Source organism: Schistocerca americana, chromosome 2 (assembly GCF_021461395.2).
Source record: "Schistocerca americana isolate TAMUIC-IGC-003095 chromosome 2, iqSchAmer2.1, whole genome shotgun sequence".
Taxonomy (NCBI): domain Eukaryota; kingdom Metazoa; phylum Arthropoda; class Insecta; order Orthoptera; family Acrididae; genus Schistocerca; species Schistocerca americana.
Window position 1 is genome coordinate 994,948,187 of NC_060120.1, and position 5,860 is coordinate 994,954,046.

A 5,860-nucleotide genomic window follows, 5' to 3' on the forward strand; every position below is an offset into this window, starting at 1 on the left:
GCGCCGCCAACAGTCGAGAAAATATCTTAAAGTCGCAGTTCAATAGCGTCAACGGGCGGTAGTCCTGCAGTCGTGAGCCACCGGACGGTTTGTGAATAGGAATAATCATTCCTTCCACAAGGGCCGCAGGGAGCGGCACGTCCGGGGATAGGAGTTCGCGACAGATGTCCGTCCATCGGGAGGCTAATAAATATTGAAAAGTCCGGTAAAATTCCAAGGGGAGGCCATCAGGACCCGGAGACTTGTTGACAGCACCTTTTCGAAAGGCGTCGATCACTTCTTCTTCTGTAATTTCTTCCATCAAGGCCGCTTCCATTTCCGGGGTGACGGTGCCGTAAATCGTCTGAGAGACGTCCTCCAGTGCTGTCGGATCAGGGGTCTGAGCGGAATAGAGTTGGGAATAATGATTGTAGAACGCTGTGTTTATGTCTTGTTGCGTGGTGAGGCGATGACCGTCCTCCGTGTCGATGAAGCGTATCAGCGCTCGTTGGCGTCGTTTACGTTCACGAAGGACGTGGAACATTGACGGGCGTTCGCTCGGTATCCGATCCTGCGTCCTCGAGCGGATGACTACCCCCTCTAGGTGGCGTCGCATATGAGCGAGATCTGAGCCTTAGCACGGTGGACCGCCGTTTGTCGTTCCGGAGACGGCGCCATAGCATCGCAGTCGCGCAGGACCCGGAAGTAAAAGTCGAGTGTATGTCTTCGCCAGGTAGCGTGGTCACGACCGTAGGTTATCAACGTTCGCCTCAGTGCCGGTTTGGCGCAGTCCAACCACCAGCGGATCGTTGTGGGATATGCACGGAGGCGATTTTCACACGAATGCCACGTATCCTCAACGGCTTGGCGGCAATCCGGGTACGACAGGTGAGCGATGTTTAATTTCCACGGGCTGCGGCTTCTCCACACTTGTTGCCGCCGCAGGGTGACGGCACAAATGTAAGCTGAGTGGTCCGAGAATGCTGCAGGCCACAGTTCCGCATCCTGTGTTCCAGCGGCGAGAGAGCGTGAGACATAAATCCGATCGATACGACTGGAAGAGTGACTTGTGAAGTGCGTGAATCCCGGTCGGCGGCCGTGAAGATGTTCCCAAGTGTCCACCATCTGCAGGTCTCGGATTAGCGTCCCGAGTTCTGGGCACGGATTATGTCGTGGGAGTTGATCTCTGGGCGCCAGTACGCAATTGTAGTCACCTCCAAACACCAGATGGTCGTGGCGGCCTTGGAAGAGCGGGGCGACATCTTCCGCAAAGAATCGTGAACGTTCGCGACGTTTGTCCGTCCCGGAAGGTGCGTAGATATTGATAAGGCGGACCCCCAGTACTGTGGGTGTCATTCCTCTTGCCCCAGGCAGAAACAGGATATCGTCCGCCACTATCCCTTCCCGAAGAAGTACAGCGACACCGCTGCCTGTTGGGGAAGCTGGAGAGACGCAAGCATCGTAGCCGTACATGCCTGGGAAGTCGTCGACGTACACTTCCTGGAGAAGGGCTATGTCGATGGAAGCAGAGTTCAACATATCCTGAAGCAAGGATAACTTAGCGCGCGTCCGTATAGTGTTAATGTTTATAGTTGCAACGCGATAAGTTTGAGGTCTATCCATAGCATCCGTGTTGGCCATCAATACCCTGGTAAGGCTGTCTCGTCACTGTAACTGACGGCGGGAAAGGATCAACACTGGTGGGGTAAATTTCCCCCCGTGTCGTCCGACACGATGGGCAAGGAGTGTTCCTCACAGTCGTCCGCCCAGTCGCCGTGAAACACCATCGGCTGGTGGTGGCTGTTAGTGGCTGCTGCGGCACTCGGCGCTGACTCCATCGGCTCTGCTGGCTGGGAATCGGCAGCGGATGTCTGCTTGTGATCCTGCTGTGCTGTGGGGTCTGAGGGGCTGAAGCCGTCACCACGGCGATCTGTTGAGTTTGAAGTTACAGCGGCCTCTGTACCGCCGGTACCGTCGTCGGAATTTCCATAGTCCATGTCAGACGATCGCTGCAAACACTCGTCCGATGGGGCACGCCGCCGTCTCTTGTGTTTTCGCGGGGAACGCTGTTTATGGACGTGTGTTTCAGTATCTGAATGTGGGTGGATTTCGTCAGCTGCTCCGGTGTCTGGAAGAAAAGCCGCTGTCGGCACAACCCGTGGGTCAATGTCCATTCTGGCATCCACGCCCTCTTGCAAGGTCGATCGGTGATTATCTTCAGGTGGGGGCGCCGTTGTAGAGGCCGGATCCTGTACTGCAGAAGCCATTTTGGTCTCTCCATCGGGGGCGGCTATCGGGCTACTGTCATCAGCATCGGAAAGAGTTGCTGCCCGTGTAACTTCGGCGTAATTGAGAGGAAGGGTCGTCACCGTAGGAGGAGTCATAGATTCACCTGTCGGGATTTGAGTAAGCCGTCGTCGGAGACAATCGGACCGGACGTGCCCTTCTTGGCCACAACCAGAACAAGTGCGTGGCTGACCGTCATACATAATGATCGCCCTACATCCGCCGATGACAAGATATGACGGAACATGTTTGGTCAGTTCAATTTTAATCTGTCGTACCCCGTTAAGAACGGGGTACGTTGTAAAGGTGGTCCATTTTTCGGCCATATGGCTGATCACTCTGCCGTAGGGCTGGAAAGCCGCGGTGACTACGTCCGGTGGTACTTCGATAGGGAGTTCGAAGACGCGTATCGTACGGAGGCCAAGCCCCGCGTGATCGATAGAGACCGCCCCAATATGGCCATCAGAATGTTTGAATTTAAGATCGTTCGCATGTGCGCTCACGATTCTGTTGCACACCTCGTCACTTACTAGCTTGACGTAGACAACACTGCTCGTGATAGAGAGATGGATACCAATTATGTCTCGCGGGTCAATTTTAACGTCGTCACGTAGAAAACGTTCCACTTCAAAAGCTCGCGGTCGTGCATGATCGGTTTGAAAACTGATCTTGATGGTGGTTTGTCTGTATGAATGTGCCACGTTGCGTCGGTAGTGATGGACTCTAAACTAGCGGCGACGAAGTAGTAAACAACTACGGGCACTCGCGACCGCGCGGACGGGACGTAAACAAGACGTCCTCGCCGCAGCGCTGCGGAAAGCAGACTGGATTCTTTTGAATACTGAACCAATAAAAGATATTCCCTGAATTGATGGATAAGGGAGCAGATTCGTTGTTTACCTTATTTAGAAGGAGCATTAAATACTCGTGTCTTACAATTGCCATTCCAGATAAGGTCCAATACGCCACATACTATAGTGAAATCTCATTGAATACCATCATTTATTTAAATGGCATATTTTCTGAAGTTAGAGGAATAAAATAAGAACGTGACACTCGATATTTCACCAGGTAATTTCTTTTATTATTGTGAAACGTACAAATACCGTTGTACTCTACTAGAAACAAAGGACGAGTTGGATTTTAAAATGCCAGTAATTAATTTTCATTGTTGTTCAGTAACTAGCGAGTCATGTTAGTTTTGGCAAAGATCAAAGGTCTCTATACACAACATACCCTGGCTGAAGTGCCGCCATACTTGAAGCCAATTGAAAACTTAGCCACCATGAAACTTCCTGGCAGATTAAAACTGTGTGCCGGACCGAGACTCGAACTCGGGACCTTTGCCTTTCGCGGGCAAGTGCTCTACCAACTGAGCTATCCAAGCACGACTGACGCCCCGTCCTCACAGCTTCACTTCTGCCAGTACCTCGTCTCCTACCTTCCAAACTTAACAGAAGCTCTCCTGACGTTAAAAATATGGCGGTCTGTCTTACTTATTGCTGCCACCTGTCTATACTGTAACGCATAGAGAGCCTCTCTATGTTGATTATATACATATTTGGCAAGGACTCGTATTCCGCGTATCGATTCCTCTGCATCGCTAAGCATCTCTGACCAAAACCTGGGGTAATGCTAATTTTCTAATATTTCGTATGATATATGTTGTGACATTGTACGTTATCCGTCCTTCCCTATAGCTAACTCATATTTTTCTGTGAATTGCGAACATTTTGCACCATATTATATTGTCGAATGATTTCCTTGGTTAAATTATACCTATGCTTCCACAACGACGAACAACCTCAGAACAGCCTCCCCGATGCCTTTACCTTTCGGAAAGCTTTTCGATCATCTAACAGATTTGTGATGTTTATTTTCCACTCTTTCATACATCGTTTATCTCTGTACTATACATGAGCTGTTGGACTGATTTTGGCATATTTCTCACATTTAACTTCTCTTGCTATCTTTGGGATAGTGTGGATGATATGTCTCCAGTATCTCTTTAACAGTCGTTTCGTGGTCTGACGGTCACCCTCCTCCCCCCCCCCCCTCCTCTTGTACCCCAAAGACGATTTATTAATTTTGAAAGAAATAAAGAATTTGGGCAGCTGGTCACATTTTCACAGAACTTGCTACGGTAGTTGGTGACACACTGCTGGGAGAGGTAGTAACGGTAGAACTTGTATAAACAGTTTTCATAATACTCATCTTTTAATCCTTTTCCTTGTTGTAAGTTGTAGGCTCATAGTCCATTCTGAAATGCAACTTTGTATACTGGCCTATCCGGCTTTACTTTGTCAAATGATATGCACACTGGTGGACTTCTTGTTATTGAGTGGATATGTTTTCATTCATTTTACCTCACAATGCCAATTAACATCAGCCACCATGCTAACGTAACACACACAGCTTTTACTCCATTCTTGCACTTCTAACTCGTACTACGAACTGCCCAAGGCCAAAAATTTACCTCTAACGAAATGTAGCAAGGAAGATACTATGTCGATCTATTTGTCCAAAACCATCTTTGAAACATAAAGCACAGGTAATTGTTTATCAATGCTTGTCTTTTTAAGAAGTTCGTAGTCATCATCGTTATCACGTTAAGTGTTTATATAAGTTGACGTTTATACATTTTCGTATAGCAATATGGTAGTGGGTTTCTGGGTCTTGAGTCTTCAGCTTGGGAACTGGTCATTTCATATGATCCCAGATCGGTTAGTGCATTTATCTCACTATAACCAGTTTTATTACAGTGGGCACTTCCACCTGTGATGTTAGAAATCAAGATGGAACGTTTTCTATACACTCGGCATTATTTGATCGTAATTCTTTCAGAGCTCTATTCGGTTGTCATACTGGACACCCTATGTCTTCCATAATGACGCCCATTGCTTTTTTTATCGCGTCATGCCCGTCGTACAGATCTGGAATGCACCCTTTCCACTTACCCGCTCTCTCCTGTGTTCAACAGTGGAATTTCCAACGCTATCTAAAAGTTGATGCCCTTGCTTTTAATTACGCGAAAGTTGATTTGACTTTTCCATATGCTGACACGGCTTTTCCAAAGACCATTTGTCTTTCGATATCTTCGAATTCTTTGCCAAAAACGCAAGTCGACACCGTCCCATTCTTTGGCAAGGACAGAGATCTCCGGTCACTGTTGCTAATGATTTTTATTCAGAATTTAAGTACTAGTTAGGATAGAAACTGGGTTCAAAATTATTTTAATTACTAGTCGAAAACGCTACCCAGAAGCAATGGTTACCTAAGGATCGAGCAATAATTCATAATCCCTTTCTATCTGTAGGTACCTTAACAGGTGACGAAGCCATAGCCCTCCATTAACACGAGACAGAAGACGTGCGTCGTCGCTGGAGCACAGCTTGTGTCCCGTCGCCGTCTGACACGATATCGAGCCGGGGACAAAACCACTCTGCTTGCAGGCTGGGAGAGTCTCCGCGGAAAGTACGAGAGGTCTTCCGAGGCTAACGATCTTGCGGAACAAACTGCTGTCCCGGATCACTGGAATACTGGATGGGAGCCCCACGCCCGGGGCGGCCGCGGCGCGCCAACAAATCAGGAGCTT

General features: G+C 48.6%; 1 non-coding gene across 1 annotated transcript; it reads right to left on the reverse strand.

Annotated features, from left to right (window-relative positions):
- Positions 1-3,578: 3,578 nt before the first annotated feature.
- Positions 3,579-3,653, reverse strand: Trnas-cga. Its single transcript has one exon. It is a non-coding gene; the product is annotated as a tRNA-Ser (tRNA).
- Between the last annotated feature and the right edge of the window lie 2,207 nt (positions 3,654-5,860).